At 34.6% G+C, this 22500-nt stretch overlaps 1 pseudogene; it reads right to left on the reverse strand.

Annotated features, from left to right (window-relative positions):
- Positions 1-2207: 2207 nt before the first annotated feature.
- The window catches only part of LOC119579271, a 20297-nt pseudogene continuing 4 nt past the window's right edge, over positions 2208-22500 (reverse strand).

Below are 22500 nucleotides of genomic sequence, written 5' to 3' on the forward strand. Positions count from 1 at the left end.
GAAGAGAGAGAGAGAAGGAGAGAGGGAGAGAGGGGAGAGCGAGGAGAGAGGAGAGAGGAGAGAAGAGAGAGAGAGAGAGAGAGAGAGAAGAGAGAGAGAGAGGAGAGAGAGAGGAGAGAGAGGAGAAGAGAGAGAGAGAGAGAAGGACGAAAAAGGGAGGGGAAGAGAGAAGAGAAGAAAGAGGAGAGAGAGAGAGGAGAGAGAGAGAAGAGAGAGAGAGAGAGAGAGAGAGAGAGGAGAGAGAGGGGGAAAAGGGAAAGAGAGAGAGAGGAAGGAAGAAGAAAGAAGAAATGGGAAGAGAGGAAAAGGAAGAGAGAAGAGAGAGAAGAGGAGAGAGAGAGAGAGAGAGAGGGGGAAGAGAGAGAGAGAGAGAGAAGAAGAGACAGGAGAGGAAGAAGAAGCAGAAGAAGAAGCGCGAAGAAGAAGGAAGAAAGAAGAGACTGAGAGAGAGAGAGGAGAGAGAGAGAGGAGAGAGAGAGAGAGGAGAGAGAGAGAGAGAGAGAGAGAGGGGAGAGAGAGAAAAGAGAGAAAAAGAGAGGAAAGAGAGAGAGAGAGAGAGAAGGAGAGAGAGAGAGAGAGAGAGAGGAAGAGGAGAGAGGGGAGGAGGAGAGAGAGGAGAGAGAGGAAGAGAGAGAAAAGTGAAAGAGAAAAGAGAGTGAGAAGAGAAGAGAAAAAGTGGAAAGAGAGAGAAAGTGAAAAGAAAGTGAAAGAGGGGAAAGAGAGAAAAGGAGGAGAGAGAGAGAGAGAGAGAGAGAGAGAGAGAGAGAGAGAGAGAGAGAGAGAGAGAGAGAGAGAGAGAGAGAGAGAGAGAGAAAGAGAGCAAGAGAGGGCAGGTAGAGGTGAAAGGGAGCACCATCCCGACCTGGCTGCACGTCCAGCAGCCCTCGACACAAACGCCGGTGTTTAGCCTTTGCCGCCATGGGTTACCTGCGGTGTTGCCCTCTGGTGGGACACGGCAAAACTGTCTCCTGGAGACCTTATGTTATGGAGGTAAAACAATCTCTGTGTTTTGTTTTGTTTTTCTAATGATGTACATCTGTACTTTATTTTTTATTCATTTATTTAATAAAGCGGATACTATAATTACTTCCGGTCTAGATTTGTCCTGAAATGAATTATTAACTTTTTTTTCATTTTGCATAACTTTCACTACCAGTTCGTTTTGCTTTTAAATCCACTTTCAGTTTTTTTTTTTATAATATATTTTTCTTCATGTCATAAAAATGTATTCAGTGCGTCTAGCCCTTGACATGCAATTATGCTTTTCATACAAATTATAAACATAGAAAACTGTAAATCTAAAAAAAGTGGACTCCTTGAAGTTTTAAAATCGCATTTTATGAAATCTTCTCTGCATATATGAATAAATATGTATATCATTAGAAACCTGTATGAATTTCTTTACTCGTATGCTCTGCAATATATCTAAGGCAACATACGCAAATGAGGTATTAGATCAAATATAACTTATGTAAAGTGTTTGTGTATGTGCGTTGGTCTGTTTGTTTGTTTGTTTGTGTGTGTGTGTGAGTGTTTGTGTGTGAGAGTGTGGTGAGGTGAGCGTGTGTGTGAGTGTATGAGTATGAGTATGAGTTGGAGTGGGAGTGTGTGTGTGAGTGGGAGTGTGTGTGTGTGAGTGGGAGTGTGTGTGTGAGTGGGAGTGTGAATGTGAGAGTGAGTATGAGTGTGTGAGTGGGAGTGTGAATGTGAGAGTGAGTAAGTGTGAGTGAGTGTGTGAGTGTGTGTGTGTGAGTGGGAGTGTGTGTGTGAGTGGGAGCATGAATGTGAGAGTGAGTATGAGTGTGAGTGAGTATGAGTGTGTGTGAGTATGTGTGTGTGAGTATGGGTGTGTGAGTGGGAGTGAGTATGGGTGTGTGAGTGGGAGTGAGTATGGGTGTGTGAGTGGGAGTGTGAATGTGAGAGTGAGTAAGTGTGAGTGAGTGTGTGAGTATGGAGAGTTAAACAATGTTTTGTAAATTTCTTATCTTTCACATCTTGTTTTAATGCATAAATCTGAAATGAATTTAGGAGTAAAAATACAAAACGTTCTTGGAATGACAACCAAAAGGTTAGTTTTTATTTCAACATAAAAACCATTTATTTAAAAAAATGCAGTAACAGCAGAACCAAAGGCTCAAAAGTTGTACTTGTACAGTATGGAGGTTAAAACATCCAAAGATGTTGAAAAAAGTCATTTCAAGGATGGAACAAACACAAAAATTTATTCTTGTAATAACATCATTAAAGTCAACAAATTCAAGACTTTAAAGAAAAAGTAAAACCTCATTAAATCTTGAAAGGCGAAAAAAAATATAATTTCCATGGGAAAGACAATAATAAAAAAAAAAAAAAAGGTTTCACGGCCTGTGTCATCAGGTAAGCAGAGGCTTCCAGCGCCATATTCCCTTATCTCAGGAATCCCTCTGCACGGGCGCTGAAGCTATCGGCCCTTGTGTTTCGAAAGCTTGAATGGTCCCTGCAATGTAGGGGCTTGTGAAAAACAAAGGTTATACAGAGGTCAGTGGCTAATGTCTACTTCTCTCTTTTTTTTTGTGAAAATAGCAATGTATGTTTGGACAAAAGAAAATATATATATGCAAAAAGTATCATATATCATTATTAATAACTTTAACTTACGTTTTTTTTTTTGTTCTATGGTTGTTTGTGTGTTTGCAGTGTGTTGGTGTGGTGTGTGTGTGTGTGTGTGTGTGTGTGTGTGTGTGTGTGTGTGTGTGTGTAGTGTGGGTATGTCTGTGTGTGTGTGTGGTTGTGTGTGTGGTGTGGTGTGTTGCGTGTGCGTGTGTGTGTGCGTGTGCGTGTGTGTGTGCGTGTGTGGTGTGTGTGTGTGTGTGTGTGTGTGTGTCTGTGTTTATATATATATATATATATATATATATATATATATATATATATATATATATATATATATATATATATATATATATATATACATACATATCATACATATAGAAACATTTATTCATTTATTGATGCATTTATTTATTTACTTATGTATTCATTATTATTCATGTTTCATGTATTTATTGATATTCCCTCATTTATTTACCTTGACTATTTATCAATGCTCCTTCATATTTAATAAATGTGCCCGTCCCATGTATTCAAAGTAAAGTATCTTTAAATGTTCCATACACAGCCTTCTTTGTTTTTGTCCTATGTTATTCACATATCTTTTGGTCATTCTATATTACATATGCATAAAATATTGTTTCTGATTTATCATATTCATTCGTATCTGACAAATAATTCTTTAAATTTAAATTTTTATAACTGAAATAGAAATACATTTTTTTTCCCTTCATTTTTCCATCATAAATAAAATTTTACTTGGCATTTGTCTTTATATAATAATCTAAGTTATAACAGCCTCCAATGAAAAATAAAAAAATAAATCATTATTTTGTGTTAAAAACCCAATAATCTGGAACACATTCATAGTGTGTTTCAATATACTTCTAACTATTATTTTTCCATAAGAAATTGCTCAGCTTCAATTTGTATTTAAATAATGAAATACATTTAGTACATAAAAATCACATCTAAAATAGAATCTGCATTCAAAATCATATTATTTTAATAATTTTGCATTATAAGTTACACCAGGACCAACAACAACTGATATTTATTCAACTGAAAGATAGGTTTTGTTTTACTCCCATGCTAAAAGTCCTTGTATGCTTGGGATCATATATTACCTGCATGCCATAATCCTTAGAAATGTCTTTAATGAAAAACATGTAATTTGCCAGGCACTAAAACACACATTCGTGTATCATATAGTTGGTACTGATATACACATATATCTTAATATATCAAGATTCTGGATAATAATAATATAAATACCCCATTTAACATACATTTTCCACTATCTTATATTTCACTTCAAATTAAACGTATTATCTTCAAATAGAAATTAGGAAATTACATATCAAGTCCACAATTATTTAGAAATCAAGAGGTAGCCTTAATCCACCCATATGTGAAGGATAAAACAATATTTAATTCCTTAGTAGGCATGTTTCTCAGCAGATAATTTAGATATATGACTAACTAGATATGCAGAGATTTTATTCACTTTGTTTACAGATAGATGGCTCCACAGAGCTTAGTCAGCAAGGAGTCTACCAATGTTCCAACCTGCTTAACCTTTACTTTGATTTTTGTCAGACTTAAAATCAGACATTATATAGGCCCATAAAAAGAGGTAGTCCAGTTGTACAATACACATCATAGGTATGGTATTAAAGAATTATGTTAAACCTTTCATAATCTTTTGGAATATATACTCATGTGATACAATAATCATACCTCTTTTATGAATATTTATTATTACTAGTACTCTTGTATATTTTATTGACAAATACAAACATGTTGGACTATGAGAGGCTAGTAAACCTGTTCTATTCACAAAAAAAAAAACATACATAAAATCAAACGGTGACCTGGTCTCTCTTGACACCAATATATTTTTTGGAAACAAAAAGGAAACCAGAAGACTAAACAGCAAGCGATAATAATATATCAGTAGAATGATGTGGTCAAAGTACTATAAATAGAATAACTCTAAGATCATCATAACAAAGTAAAGCAGCAGTGATATTTCTGAAAAGAATTTTTCTTTTATTGCTAGTAGTATTGTTAATCCTTATCATGAAAACAGAAATTATATTAATATTATAAAAGAACTCCTAAAAATTCAAGTAAGGTCAGGTGGGCCTACTGACTCCTTGGTGACTATGTGCTTGTGAACCCGTCTATGTGTAAACAAAATTCACAAAACCAGTGCCATTGGTTTAAACTGATTTCATTGGAACCATGCAACTTTTGCTGTACTACTAAACACTGACCAATGAGTTACCTTAAGCCAGAAAATAGAGATTTATTACATATTTCAAGTTAAATATGATGGGCACTTTGACAGAGGAGTGTATTCAATACCTTTTTAACCCATAATTGACGGGTAGCATTCATAGAGGCCGGGGCCTTACTGCCGGGGGCTTATATCGTCGCCCTAGCATGCGCGACCACTCATGCCAAATACCAGCATCCCATGCCGTTTCTTCGTAATAATACGAAGATATGTTGTATTTTCAATTTTCATTATTTTTTACAGTCTCTACTTGCCAAACTTCCAGATAAATCGAGACTGAAGGGTATTTTTGTTGTTATATAGACTCCATAGTTGATCATTATTCGGTCTATAGTCCGAATAAAATAAGCAGTGTGTGGCATCATGGAGTTGAAATTGTCGGTTTGTTGCATTTTTTTTGTTTGTTGCATTGTAAAAATGAGAAAGTGTTAAAACCGACCTAATCACACTTTCACTGGCAAAAAAATAATCTTTTGCCGTGATTGTAACAAAAAAAAACTCATGGCATGTCCATGCATACTCTATGGCATGTGCGTACGTGCCCCCGGCAGATGGTCCCGCCATGCCATGGCATGTGCGTACATGCCACCCGTCGGCAATGGGTTAAATACTATTTACTAGTAGCTTACTCAGCATCTTGATAATCAGTTTCATGTGTCTCAGACTCTGATATACACCTACCATTAATCAAAGAGGCATTGTCATAAAAAGAGAGGAAAATATGTTATCAGCTATACTTTGTTTCATTTGAACTTACCATGCCATATTTTCCTTTTAAATCACATATCTAAGAAATGGCTAGTTACCAACCTCCCTCTTAAGCAAATATGATTGTTTTATCAAAAAATGACTGATTCAAAAAACTGTTAGGAAAGTAAAATCCAGGTATAACAGACCACCTACTTTGGCTAATTACCTGAAATCTCACATACATAAGAGTGAGGAAAAATAGGAGGATTACTGTTCCTTAAACTCTGATATTTTAATCATTAATCATTAATATATACAAAGCTTGTGTCAAATGATCTGGAATTTGGAGTATAAATCTAGTAAGCTTCTCTTATATAAACAGGGAAAATGAGAAAAGAACAAAAAGAAATACATTTCCAAGTCTTAACCCATTTTCGCTGGGTAAATGTCCTGTCGATTGTAGTTTTCCTTTGAGAAGTTTGTTTGCACATTGATGGCTCCAAAAGTCCTCAGCCACCATAGAACCAATTAGCATGCAATATGTGACCTCACCTGATTTCTTCTTTCCTCAATTTTTTTTTTTTCTAATCCTATCAATGCTAAGGATTGTTACATTATTGGCATTATAATGTTATTATCAATACTATTAGCAATACAAAAATATGTATTTCCAAAAGTCTACAAAAATAGTAAACTAGTGAGATAAGTAGGATTAGTAATTGAATCCTTTGTGATTAAGCACTTGTGTAGCCATCTGTATGTCATGACAATCAATAAACTAAAAATCACAGTGCACTTGGCATGTATCTTTGTATCTTTTAATGGCAAGCTGGTTTCATTTACGTTTTGATTCTGATCCATTTAACCATATTCTAAAAATCTTATAACTGAGAACAGATTTCAACAATGCACAATTTTTTGACTTGGAATGGGGCTAAAGCTTGAAAGACTCGCAATCTGAACATTGATAATCTCTTTTTCTATAAAAATAGCTGATTTAACACTTATTTATTTTGCTTTTGATTTTCTTTATACTGAAGTCTATTTCATAAAACACACGACTAAAACACTGAAGGTTTTAATGAATATTTATTTTCATATTTTCAAGAATATGCAGACATTACTGCTATTTCCAAAGTCTGGTATAAGAACTGTCTTGGTAACAGTATTGTACCTCTTATTAATATATAGCACAAAAAAAAATCATAAATATAACAAACAAAAAATGAAAAGATATGAACTCTATGAATTAATGGAGTCTTCAAGTTCCTTTTTACAATGTATGTATAATAGTTTACTAAATCATAAATAACCTTTAAAACACAAGAAAACAAAAGAAAAATCCATGATCTGCAGAGAAAAAGAATATTCACATTTCAAGTGGACTAAGTCACATTATCATGAATATATTCCATAATCTCAAAACAAAAATATATCCTTTACAAGTGGTTAGATATTTTCCAGGTATACTTACCAAGCCCACTAAAACATAAACCTATTCACGTTTAGCATTTCTCTAATACAGCATACTATCATGCGTTTCCATTCTAAGCATACACTTATTTGCAAGTATTTATATAAAAAGGGGGCTACAGATCCGTCTTTACTGTTTATAATTTACTGAAAACAGCACTGTCTGTCATGAAGCAATCACTCTTTGAGCATCTGGCAACCAATGCTACTAATCAAGGTGCACAAGCAGAGCAGTTCAAATCTGAAGTCATGTTTACAAGAATTGGACCTTTTATACTTTTAAGTACGATCCTCAAAATATCTACAAATATACAGATATATATATACATACAGATAATGTACAGTACAACACTATAAACACAAGATATGAGCTTTGATTCAATTAGCAAGTAAAATTCCACGATAAAAATGGTCAAGAAATCATACATATTAGGCAACAATCCAACCGTACAAATTCAAGTTTGGATGTTATAATAAGCATACTAAAGTTTGAATAAAATTAAGCTTTTTTTTAAGTAATTTTTTTTTTCAATGGAAATGATCTTTGAAGTCTCATCATCACCAATTCAGTATCATAATTCAATATCATATGAACATTTCCATAAAAAAAACACTTTAAAATACATATAACTAAACAAAGAAGGAATTCCATAAGGTAGAAAACACAGAACATGAGAAAAATAATAGGAAGGCTAGCAACTTAGTACCAAGTACTTTCCATAATGAATGATAATAAAGCCACTTCAGTTGCTTTCTTTTTACTGATATAGCTTGATCACTAAAGGTGACAAAGCCTATTTTCCATCTACTAATGAGCAATAAACAAGGCAAAAAATGTAATGGAAAAATCTGAAATTCAGTGCACTCCACTAACATTTCTGTACTCATCCAATGGCTGTCATGAGCACTGTATAAAGTAAAGGATTTCTGTGTCAAAAAATACTACATAAAAGTCATAATGAAGGTAAAAAAAGTTTATCATGAGTTCTTAAAAAAGTATGTATATATATAATATATATATATATATAATATATATTATATATATATATATGTATATGTATATGTATATGTATATATTATATATGTATATATATATATATAATATATTATACATAATATATACATATATTACATATATATATAATATATATCATATATATAATATATATATATATATATAATATATATTATAATAATATATATATTGTTGTTTATGTGTGTGTGTGTGTGTGTGTGTGTTATATATATGTGTGTGTATATGTATATATATATATATGATAATTTTAGTATAATATGATATATATATATATATGATATAAAAATAATATTTTATATGTATATATAATTATATATGTAAATATATATATATATTATAATAATATATATATATATATATTACATATATATAATATAAAATACTATATATAATATATATATACGTAATATATATATATATATATAATATAATTATATATGTATATATAGACTAATAATATATATATATATATATATATATTATATATATATATATAATTATATATATACATATATATAATTATATATATATACTATATATGTATATAATTATATATATATATATATATATATACTACATATATATAATTATATATATACTATATATATATATATATATATATATATATATACATATACATATACATATACATCATCCATCCATCCATCCATCCATCCATCCATCCATTCATCCATCCATCCATCCACCCATCCATACATACATACATATATATATCATTAGACAGTCTTAGGAACTTTCAAGTTATTGTTGGATATATGTGTTAGTGTAAAAATAACATATCTAACTATGTTTTGGATATATATACAATATTTCTTTTTTCTTGGCATTATCACCAATTAAATCTACTTGAAATGTTTGCACTAAAGACAAACATGAGTAGCTTTATTTACAGTAGCTGCTGATATGTCTGAATTATACACTATTTACTCTTTCATATAGTGTTTAGTACAATTTTCTTTCCCCTTACAAAATACTTCCCATGACTATACAGCTCCAAAATCTTAATACTTATCATATTTGGTTCTCAACAGAAACTAAATGGGCCATGCAATTAAGTTTCTCTCATTTTGTAATAGTTTCATTCCTACTATTTTCTCTTCTTTTCTTTCCTGCACGGAATGTGTTTCATATAGGTACATTACTAAAGCTATCATGGCTCTTAGTGGTCTGTCTTTATGTTTAATGTGGGAATCATCTATGACCTGCAGATTACTGACTGACAAAAACAGAAAGTAACACCTGTTGACATTACTAGCATAGAAGACAAACAGTACTGAAAGAGCAGAGAACTCATTTATATTTAAAGTTTGATAATACTTTACATCCTCAGCAAATATGAAATCAAAACTTCAATTGCCATAATCAAAATTATCATAAAATAGTTACTTTTACTCATACAGATGAATTATTATTGATAAAGCCAGTGATTGGTTGAGTAGCGTCTCAAAGGAAGGGAAGGACATCCTACGTCTAATGGAGATGATTCTATAAAATATGTAATTAAATTTAGTTTCAGATCTTCCTTTTATTCTAATAACACAGAATCTGCAAAGATTACAATGGAAGGTCACTCAGGAAATACAAGACCACTCTGGATATAGTAAGAAAACAGGAAACTCCAGTTTACTACATTGATGCCATATACATCATCACACATAGGTGGTGCTTAATGGATTATCAGAAGAGCCATTTTGCTATCTGTAAAAACTCTAACCAATACTGAACAAAAATTCCATAATTTATCTATACATCAGCATTACTAGAATACCATGTGGGATTGAAATATAACTGTATCAAAGCATACATCTGCTACAGCTGATCCCCAGAAACATTTTCTGTGTCAATGTTCATGATCTCTAACTGAAAATAGAACAGCTCTCAATACACCTTGTATTATGTAGCTTGTTCAATATTTTCACATTATACTTTGCTAAATTGCAATAGTTTAGTTGGGAAAGAAAAAAATACATTATTTTGCTTTTGTATTTTTGATCATAATATAGTACTCAATATTCCTGCAGTAAATCATAATTCAACAATATTATATTTTGTAAAAGCATAAAATCTGGATACAAAATTATCAAATTATCTCAAATCATATAACTAAGACTGCTTTCCAAGGACTGAAGAAAATATTAACATGCTTCCATTGGTAAGCCACAGCAAGATTTTGTGCTATTGCCTATGTTTAGAGATCAAGGTTTATGAGGGCCAAAGAGGTTCCTTTTTTATGCTTCATTTCTTTGAAAGCACAAATGAGATGTTTTACCCTCAAACAAATCACAACCAGAGTAAGCATCTCTAATTCACAAACCAAATATTTAAGCAGCAAGACCTAAAGCCACAATTTGATACTATACTGTGGAACGTTTTGAAGAAGGGAAATTTCCTTTGAGCAACCAACCTTTGTACTGACAGTGAATTAATCTTGAAAAGCAAGATCATGTTCCAAATCCAAAATTCTTTTTATGATAAATAGAACATTTTTATCAATGCTATTACCTATTCAGCAAAGTATGAACATTCTCTACCATGGTAAAAGACACAAGAATAAACTAATTCACAAACTTCAACATGAGGCTTTATCTGAAATCACAATTGTGCTAACTTTGACTTCACATCACCTGCAGTTTTCACAGTACAAAGATCTTTTATTCAGCACTGAAATAAACCTAATTGTAGGCAAAGAAGGCATATAAATAACACAAGTCATTAAAATAAATTGTATTGGATATGCACCTACTTTTACACATGGCATGGATATGAACACAATCTTCCTCACTTCTTTAAGGAGTCACAACAGCATCACGTCCATTTATTCTGTAGATTTCCCAAATCTCTATCACGTTCCACTAATTATTTCCAATTAGAGGGTTGTACTGTACACTGCCTGTATCAAGTAAAAAAAAAAAAAAAAGAAGTATTTGTATATACAAACTTGTGATTCATCATGAAAATATAATATCTATAACTAATTTTAATCTCTTAGCTTTAAATGACAAGAAAACAGTCATGGAAAAACATTCAGTCTTTTAAAAATGACATCAGAGGGATGATGATGACCTGAGACAGATTTAAGGAGTAATTACCATCTTGAAAACTTTATTGGTTGTAACTTGACCAAATTTCACCAAGAAAAGCTAGATAAGGCACTGCATGTCTGACATAAGAGAAAAAAATATAAGAGGACCATGACTTTGACAATGACACAACCCACCAGCAGGACCAGAAAAAATAACATCAACAATCTATGCTGAATTATGGAAATGTTCTCTCCAATGGGATCGGGGTTGGGATTGGGGGCGGGGAGTCGCATAAACTCGTCACCTACAAATATGATCATAGCGGTAGTAGAAACATGGCATGGGCATATCTTCACACTCACACCTGTAGATGCACAGAGAATGGGTGGTGTCTCAGCTCTCTCTCTCTCTCTCTCCCCACCTCCCCACCCCTGCAGGAAGAGGAGGGGAGAGGGAGCAAAAGAAGAGAGACGTCAGTGAAGGAGGTCATGCCTCATGGGTAGGCCGTTTCGGTAGTAGGCTTGACGCGGAGTGGGTGTGCCTACAGGGAATCAGTACAAAAAGCCACATGGTGAGGAGGTGCAAAGGAAAAAAAGGAAAAAAATTGTCTTAGTTTTCAAATTCAAACATAATTAATAATTTTGGACTTATATATATAAATAGAAACTATATATAATTCTAATGGGATGGATGCATATGTGTTTATGTAAAGTGTGTGTGTGTGTGTGTGTGTGTGTTGTGTGTGTGTTGGTGTGTGTGTGTGTGTGTGTTGTGTGTGTGTGTGTGTGTGGGTGTGTGTGTGGTGTGTGTGTGTGTGTGTGTGTGTGTGTGTGTGTGTGTGTGTGTGTGTGTGTGTGAGGGGGGGGGGGCATCAGTATGGCATATGTATGTACACATGTGTACATATATATGTATGTACATACATATACATGCATGTACATAAATGTATATATATGTGGACACGTGTATATATCGGTATATAAATGTGTGTCAGAGATCATTCCTAAAACATGGTCTCCCCCATAGTTGCCCTTTCCATTGCTGATGCACCACTCCCACTTCTCATTTCTGGAACATGTGCTGAGGGACAGTGCACAGGTCTTGCAGTAAAAAAAAATAAAATAAAAATAAATAAAAAAAATAGTACACAAGGACCATGTTCTGACAGTAGGAACAGCTGTGGAACAACATTTATCTTGTGCTCTGCCAAAAAATCATGGATATGGAGCATCACATGAGAAGGGTGTTGTCATGAGGTTCATGGCAAGGATAAGGAGTGAATACTCCTTATCCACGCCTTTCTGGCAAAACACAACACTCATCCCACAGCCTTTCTTCTCCTTAGATTTGGGCCCTGCAGACTTTTAAGCTTCCAACTTTGAAATCCACCAAGATAATAACCAATCTCAGATAATAAAAGAGACAGAGAAACTTCCTACAAGACTTTTGTACTAACCCTCATAACTAACTCCAGAAATGTAAAAACATTGGGTATGATATATCAACAGTATTCTAAGAAACAGATCCAAGACTATAAACACCCCTATCACTTGCAGACAGTCAGAACCTCTGACTCTGAGCAAGTGGTACCAGAGTGTAAATTGTAAGCAGACCATTTTCTTCTTTTTGGACAGGCTTTTTATGACCATAAGTATGTGCAAGTGCATGTATATGTGCATGTGAATATGCATGTATACATACATGTGCTTGTGCATCTGCACATACATCTGGGCATGTGTTTGCAATGTGTGTTTGTGTGTCTATATCTGTATGTATGTGTGTGTGTGTATGTGTATGTATGTTGTTGTGTGTGTGTGTGTGTGTGTGTGTGTGTGTGTGTGTGTGTGTGTGTGTGTGTGTGTGTGTGTATGTGTGTGTGTGTGTGTGTGTGTGTGTGTGTGTGTGTGTGTGTGTGTGTGTGTGTGTGTGTGTGTGTGTGTGTGTGTGTGTGTGTGTGTGTGTGTGTGTGTGTGTGTGCATGAGTAGATCTGTGTGCATCTGTTTGTGCATGTGTGTGCATGTGCTTGTCCTTGTGTGTGTGCATGTGCATGCATGTGTGTGGATCCGTGCAAATATGTGTGCAGATCTATGCAAACATGTGTCTGGATCTGTGTGCATGTGTGCGGATCTGTGTGCATGTGTGCGGATGTGTGCATGTGTGTGGAGGATCTGTGTGCATGTGCTGATCTGTGTATGTGCAGATCAGTGTGCATGTGTGCGGATCTGTGTGTGTGTGTGTGTGGATGGGTGTGCATGCGTGCAGATCTGAGTGAATGAGTGAGTGAGTGAGTGAGTGAGTGAGTGAGTGAGTGAGTGAGTGAGTGAGTGAGTGAGTGAGTGAGTGAGTGAGTGAGTGAGTGGGTGGGTGGGTGAGAGTGATTGGGTGATTGAGTGGCTGAGTGGGTGAGTTAATCAATTGATTAACATGGAATAGTGAGAGTAGATGCTTGAATGTTTGCGTGAATGACACATTATGAGTGAATGAGTGAGAATGTAAATAAACTGGGATGAGTGGGCGAGTTGGTAGATAAGCTGTTAGGTAGATAAGTAGTGGGTAGCAAGGAGATAGGTAAGTAAGAAGATAGGAAGGTAAGTAGGTAGGCAGGTAAGTAAGTAGGAAGGTAAGTAGGTACTGAAGCAAGTAGTTAGACAGATAGGCAGACAGATAAATAGAGAGATAGATAGAGAGATGGACAGTCATATAGATAGATAAATAAACAGGTAGAAAGGTAGGTAGGTAGGTACTGAAGCAAGTAGACTGAGATAGACAGACAAGTAGATATATAGATACACAGATGGATAAATAGTTAGACAGATAGATAGACAGATAGATAGATACACATAGATAGCAAGACAGGTAGACAGACAGACAGACAGCTAGGTAGGAAAACAGGTAGGTAAGTAAGCAGGCAGGTAAGTAAGCAGGTAGCTAGATAGGTAGGTAAGAATTTGGGTAAGCAGGGAGATAGATAAGCAGGAGCACAGAAGCAGGGTAGGCAAGTAAGCAGAAAAGATAGATAGATAGATTGGTAGATAAGTAGGCAAGCAAGCAAGCAGGCAGGCAGGCAGGCAGGCAGGCTGGTAGATGGGTTGAGATAAGTAGCTAAATAGATAAGCTGTAAGATAGGGAGATACGTAGGCAGATGGACAGCCAGGAAAGATGAAGAACAGTAAGCAGAGAAGTATATAAGTAAATAAGTAATAAGGTAAACAAAAAGCTTGGTAGTTGGGCAAACAGCTAAATAGATAGACAGTAGGTAAGCAGATATGTAGCTAAATATGATTAAGTCAGCAGATAGTAGACACGTATATGATGAAGTTAGCAGGTAGAAAACTAGGTAGTAAAATCATGAAAATGGGGAAGCAGGCAAGTATATTAGTTATTTAGATACAAAGACAAAGTAAGTAAACAGACAGATTAGCAAGTCTACAGGTATAAAGATAGCTTAGCATGCCATAACAGGCAAGTAGGAATTGGTAAGTAGGTGGAGTAGTAGGTAGGTAAATAGATAGATAAGAAAATAGTGGGTAGGTGGGATACAAGCAGATAAGATAGATAAGGTAGGTAAGTACATATGCAGATAAGACAGACAGGGAGATGTGTTTGCATGTACCTGTTCTCCATTTTGTTCCTGTTAAGTATGAATAACGATAAAAATCTGTCATGTACAAATGAAAAGATTTCTAATATCTGCAGCAAGATTTTATTGGTCCAAATGGAAAAAGCACTTCTCCTGCATGCAAATGGAAGCAGAAATGCAAAATGGTTATTACATGCAATAAGCTTTACATTATTTTCAAATATAAAAAAGGAGGAGTATATCTATACTTTTTAATGGTTACCTTTGTATTTAAAAAAATAAATAACTGCATTTCCTTTTTATTTGACACATGGGCCAAAAACAGCAAGAATATATATATATGTAAATGAGCTCAACTGTAAGAGGAAAACAATTCAAAAAATCAAAAACCCAAAACTCGAAAACTCTAAAGTACAAACAAGTCCAACCACAACACATATCCGCTAAAAAGGAGACTTACTTGAGAGAGTCGTTATGGGTCTTGTATTCCATAACAGTAGTAGGAGGTAGGTTAAGAACACGCTTTAGGGTGTCCCGGATCTTTCCTGTGGTGATAGAGTCTTGCGCTGTGCGGTTCCAGACAGATATTATGTCCTCCTGCAATTACAAGGTTTATGTACAAGCTTTATCCAGCCTTGGGCAAAAGGGTGACCTGAAGTATATAATATGTTCTCCTTCTTGCATCTTCTCTCAATTATAGTCTGACTACACTTGTCTGAATGTCTGTATGTGATCTGACTTGAGTGTGTTAATATAAACATTGTACTATACCTTACTCTTTGAGGTAATTTATTTTATTAGCACAATTAGACAATATCCCTTCCTAATGTAATTCTTATCATTTTCACTGAATCTGTTTGAAATGAGCAATTAAAGCAAAATTAAAAATTCTTCACAACGTTACATGTAACTCTGGAAATCAATTTTTTTACAGTGGAAGATGTGTGTTATATGACTCATTTAGGAAACATAAATATAAGACATTAATATACTGATTAACAAACAAGCTTCAAAACATTTTTTGTGTACTGTTTTTGCTCTGGCAATGTTACATTTTTTTGTGTACTGTTTTTGCTTTGGCAATGTTACAACCTCTTTTCTTGGAATCAAGTCTTACCTGTCACTGTGGCAACTGTGCAAACTTTCCATAGCAGTTATGCAGCCCTCTTAGATTACTTAATAATAAATACACAGAAAATTGATAAAACAATTTACTAGGAAACAGATGTCACAAGCATTCCATTTTTTCCTTAAGGCATTTATCACACTTTCTCATACATTAACTGCCACAGTTCTACAATTATCCAGTTAACATGTTATAAATCCACTTACTTTTCTATCAATGAATGGAAAAATGTGTATATAGAACTGTGTACTCACATAGTAAACACCTGATAATAAATCAAAACTTATAACTAAAATCCATGTAGGCCTTTAACATTATAACCAGCAAATTCACCAAGTTTACTGTACATGACTCAGTGCACATAATGGTCCATCCTTACTGCAAACTTCAAACATCAAACCAATATATCTACAAGGTCATAACATTGAATATAGTTTAAATGACTAAATCAACCTCTTGAAGCCAGGAGTTCATATATACATGCACTATTCACTAATGCTTTGTTTCATTAACCCAGTGATGCTGGGATGTGCAGACATAAATGCCTCCATCAAATTTTAATCACAAGGGATTCATCAATAGTCCTACCTGATCTCAGCTGTTTGCGCTTTTCCTTAATTTTTGGAAACTTTTTATCTATTTTTACTGCCATTAGCCTGTTGCATCTGATACATCCTGGCTCAAACATGGACAAAAAGCCAGGCATTATGTTACTTGAGTGATGACTCTTCTTAAGACTGTGGCATATAGACCCAGCTCGCACATTCATTTACGGTATCAAGACTCCTTACTTCCCATTTCCTGTATAAGTATTTTTTGTTTTTTTGCATGTACATTAAAATACTAATAATGATCCAAATCATACAAGCTGGCCACACATCCCCCAAAATCTGGGAATTAGGTTTAGTTGAGTGGCCATTCAGACGGGAGTGTGGCTTGTAAGCAAGGCTCACACAAACACTCATGGGCAGTGACAAGACTTCTTGCCTTCCATTTGTAATGTTGGTATCCCTTCTTAGCTTTTTTGCCATTTTCCAATGCCTATATCTGCTATTTGATATACTGCATCCAGATAGTAATAAACTGTTTATCTTGCAAATATTCTATAACATCTCTCTAGGTAAACCATAACTCCTTTTTTTTTTTTATTCACTTCTGTAATATAACCTGTGCAGTATTGGGATCCTGAGCATGATAACTTTGTCCTCCTTGGAGCTGGCACTCTTCCAGCCATGGCTCACAAATGGTACATCCCACACTTATTTATCAATGGAAATAATACAAGAGCCCCTTCCTAAATGCCTGAGTTTAATCACCCTCCAAGGCAAGTTCTTCCCATCACCCCGACCCTCAGTCAATTTTTTTCATGACAGTATGTTTGCGTGCCTTGCCCCTCAAGCCAATTTTTTCATGATGTGATAGTCATATCATCTTGATTTTATGAGTTTATTATGATAATATCAATAATAGAAGGAAAATTTGTCCTACAATCATTCCAGAAAAATTATTTCAGGTTGGCTGGTTACTGAATACTTGGCAATTAAGCAGTTGCAAAAACATCTCTTTGCATATACCCAGCATCAAGGACTTAAACAAAGCTAATCTTCATTAATCTTACAGGAATTCAAAGTAACATCAAAAGTCTAGCTTAATTTTATCTTCTCTTATTAATCAATTAGGCAACTTACTAAACCCTAGCATATCTATATCAAATCTGCATATTAAATATTTCAAAATTAATGCCATACCCATTTACAAATTACAGATTCTAATTAACACATCTAATAATATTTGGACTCACCTGGAAGCGTACAGATATAACAGCTCCACAGATTTCATCACCAACCAAACTGCTCACCAAGCATTGCCAAGATCATATTTTCCCAGCAACGCGAAGCAAGTCCTTTCCTTAAACGTACAATCCATTTCCCGCCATTTTTATTAGCCGAATCCTGGTGAGTAATGAGAGATTTTATTCAATTCTTAACCATCATAATATATAAAATGTTTAAATGTATCATACTTTAAATTTTAACTTCTTTAATCAAGACAAAAGAGAAAATATGTGTTTGTTCTAAGTCTTACATCCCACATGGGTTTGATTTTCATCTTTAAAATATGTATATCGGAGTGTGAAGGAAGATGACTGGCCGCAAACAGCGGCTGTGAATATCCCCAGAACTGTTCCACAGAGGCAACCTTTGCAGGAAGGATAAAAAAGAAAGGTGTTACATAGAACAAATTAGTTTTAGAATTTATGACATGAATGATAATAAATAGCCATATCCTAATTAAAGCATTTATATGAATACAAGAAAAAAAAGACCACTCCATTTTTACACACACTAAATGTTGTCAATTATTAATGGTGAAAACCAAAGTTTTTGCAGTTTTCTTTAATACCTGGCTAATAATTGAAGATTTTGGTCGTAGTTTTGTGTTGTTGCCTGTTTGCCCGGTGCCCTTCTGCTGAACCAAAGAGAATATGTGTACTGAAGAGGGTGCTCACCTGGTTTTACCTCCACTTGTGGCTGAAAAAGAACATTCATAACTGTCATCTGTTTGTTTTTTCTGGGTCAGGGGATGTATCTAGTCATTCCTAGCACCTCTTTTTTTTTTTACTATATTATATGAATTTTAAAAACCATGGTTATGTACCCTACTTACCAGTGGTTTGTCTTTCATATCTCGGCTTCCACTATCTTCTTCCCCGGAGTCATCATTGGATTTTAGGCTAAAACAAAGAGAATATATGAAATCACAATAGAATAAAAAGAAAATTCTTAGATGAAACTCTTAACTGAAAAAAAAAAAAACATGATGAATAAACACAATGAAAGAAAGGGATTAATAACAAGGTTGAAACTGACAGTGCTGGAGAGAAAAAAATATCCATATGCAGTGATGACAGAACAAGAATAGAATTAAATAAACACTAAATTATATCAGCACATCTTCAGAGATGAAGTCCACACACCCTCACTGGCAATCAATCCAGTGAATATTTGCCATAATACTCGTATCAGTCATCACATTTATTGTTCCCCTTTGACTGCCTTGGACCAGTCCTAAGTGTGTAAATTTAAGGCTGTACTGGAGAACATTTTCTGAAAATCTCACATATAGTACGTGACAAAGGTTTGTTCTCCTGATCATTGGTTGGCTGCCAGAGAAGAGCTGCAATTACTGGTGTTGTGGAAACTCTCTCAATTACTCAATGAGACTTGTGTTGAACACTCAACACTATCAACAGTAAGAGCACAAAAAAAAGTTACTTTACACCGTATAACTTAGAAAAATCTTACATGTACACCAAAATACACATTAAAAATTAATTGTTGCTGTATAACCCTTTAACCATCATGGATGTGTCTAGTAATATCATGGCTTGTAGGCAAATCCAACATTCAGGGCAGGAAATAAATTATAAACATACAAACATTATTTACTAAACCATTATTAGAAAAAATATGCCCCTCCACAGGGGATTAAAAATAACACTTTACTAAAATTCCTTTCATACCTAACTAGGTTAGTTTAGTTTAACTTTTGTTTAGAACTCAGTAACTGTTCAAAATATGAATGAAGGTAGCAACACCAAGGTCACCACACTCACAGCTCGGGAGAAGCCAACAAATCATCAAAGTATGGAGGCCACAGCTTTGTTGGACTTAGCCATGTTTGCAGAGATTAATGATCTTGATAAAAGAATCTGGCCTTACCCTTGCTTTCTGCAGACTATTTTCTGACCTAATGATCCCACGACAGCAAAAATACATGCCATGTCCAATGTGATTTTATTATATTAACTGTGTTTACACATTATTGTTCCACAAGTGATAAGCCACCAAGGAGTTAATTACTAGTCTAGCTTATCTTGTCTATTTACCCTTTTGCTTGACTACAACTACTACTATCATTACTATTTTTATTTTATATATACATTATTTTTTGGGGGGCTATTAGTATTGTTAACAATATAATAATAATTATAATATTAATAATAACAACACTGACATTAAATGCATTAGAAAAATACATTTCTCCCAAACACTCAAGAAAGAAAATCAGGTTAGGTTACATGGGCCATTAACTGGCTCCCTGGTGGCTGAGCATGTGTGGAGCCATTTATGCGCAAACAGCATTTTGTTTGTGGAGCCATTTATGCGCAAACAGCATTCACAAATTAAAACTATAGCTTTGGGTGCTAGCAATTTTATAAAGAAAAAAACATTGACAATTAATATGTAAACTATTTTTGGTAACTGTTCTAAAGCCAAATAAACTTCTCCTATATATTTTCACAAAGGCCTAAGCTTGCATTACCTCTCCCTTGGTAAAAACAAAATATTCTTCTCATCCCAATAGATGCAAGAATGATGGGCCTATAGTTTTAGTTTCAGAAGAAGCTAAGAAGCTGACACTAACTGGCAGGTATACATTGCAAGTGCTTTTCAAGCATGCTATTCTTAAATCAATGGCACCAGACTCCAGAAAACCATTAAACACAGACTTATTTTAGGGAATTTAGGAAGTTCATACAAAACAATTTTCACACTGCACATTTTTTTCCTTGTACTAGTACTGTGCCAAGTGGCTGTTGCTTCTCCATTCATGCATGGATGGCTTAGAGCAATCAGTATGTGGGTACCCTACTTAAACTCTATCCCAATTGGCCTATCCCTAAATCCTCAGCCACACCACTCTCACCGACTTCAGTAAGTTGAAACATGCCTGCAAAATATAGAAACATTCTTAACGTGCCTAATGACAGACTTAACTGGTGCCTAATGACAAGACATTCTCAAACACAAACACATTAAAATCCCAGTGAGCTAAACTGCTCATGAATCTTTCTCCCATATCTTAATGACAAGATGGGACAAAACCAATTTCCTATTCTTTCTGGACTTGGCTCATATCAGAATTCATGTGTCATTAAATCCAATTTCAACATATCATGAATTTATAATCACCAATTTTGTAAACTAACCAAAATTCAGACCCAAAAAATTTGTTTGGCATTTTGATATGTTTATCATTACTTACACATCTGGCTTATTCTTGAATCTGCAAGTACACCTAAGTAACATAGTTGCTATAACCTCCACACCTTCAGAGTCATTGCAAATATCAATAAATCTCAAACAACATTGCTCAGCAAGACAAAGCTTGGACTGGTTTCTAAGCAGTGAAGGTATTAGAAATCTCTCAGTGTCATAGATTCCAGTGATTTCTGGCAAGCGTCCAGCCACTGGGTGGAACTTCCCACTCAACAAACTCTAGCATGTCACCACGCGTAGAGCCATACCTGGCAGATCAAGCAGTTTGTTATGATGGCTATACATGTGACCCAGCAGTGATGGGTTAATGGCAAAACACCATTGATGTATAAGCTATGTATTGTCCAAAATATGTACGGTAGAGATTTGCTGTCCTCTTGCCAAAGTGTAGACAGGACTGATGCCACAGCAAGCATTTCAGTCACAGTGAGTGGATCTTTGATAAACTACTGAACTCTTATTTTCAGTTATTGCATCAATTTGGTTCTTCTCTATCTGTGCATAGTCCTCTATTTATGATACAATACATGGAAGAGATGATGATGAGCGAGCAACCCCTCACAAAAAGAGTATAATATAGAGTACAATTTGATTATGTTAAACACTGCTCCCTACATATTAATGAAAAGACTTTCAATAAATGCAAAAGAGTACACTTGATACCACTTTGCATACGGCGCACCTTTTCATGCACACCTGAGATCAGAGCTTTCCATACTCAGCTAAATTTCTCTACTCTTTACTTTTAGCATCCTCTTTTAGTGATGTTCACATTTATAACCATGAAAATCATGCCAGCTTCCGCCTCAATCACTAATGAGCACAGGTGATCAGTTGTCACATGACTGCTCGGAAAACAACACAGGTTTAGCTATAGGACGTTCATATGCAATTACTTATTTTTTCATACAGACTTTTAACTTCCAAGTGAAAATTGATTTAAATTGTAATATGAGTTAGGTCGTCACTAGGAGAAATGTAAAACATGTGCAAAAGACATTAAATGTGTCATATAACAGGTATGTTTACATTTCGATCAACATTGTAAATACACAATATTAAGAAAATAAAGAAACAACTTCTACAAAATTATCCTACTTGGGTGTGTTAGTTCTGGGAAAGCGAGTATTCTCTTCCAATTTAAAGGCCATGAATACATTAGCAAATGGAAACTGATTAAAAATAGACATTGTTTACTTCCGATGTTCCATGCCTAACAATTATAGTATCAACGAGTCCTATAAAACCTTTCAGCTGTATCTATGATGAAGACAATTACAAAAACACAAATCATCTTAAAACCAAACGAATAAATCTGTTAGAAATATGAGTATGAATCAAATGTAGGTGAATGACTAACATCCGAAACCTCGCAGGTGAAGTCACTATCAACATCCATATTTCGGGAGAAAATGCTCCTTATTACCTCAAACTCCGGATAAATCTACACCGGAAACATATCTCGCAATATAGCAAAGTAACTTACACGTCATATTTGTTAACAGCAGTTGACATTATGCAAAAAAATGGCACTTATAAACAACAAAGAGTCTGGCGTTTCTGTTCCTCTCCTGCCATTCATAACACTGCCCAGGG

This window comes from Penaeus monodon, chromosome 12, assembly GCF_015228065.2.
Source record: "Penaeus monodon isolate SGIC_2016 chromosome 12, NSTDA_Pmon_1, whole genome shotgun sequence".
NCBI classification, from domain to species: Eukaryota; Metazoa; Arthropoda; class Malacostraca; order Decapoda; family Penaeidae; genus Penaeus; species Penaeus monodon.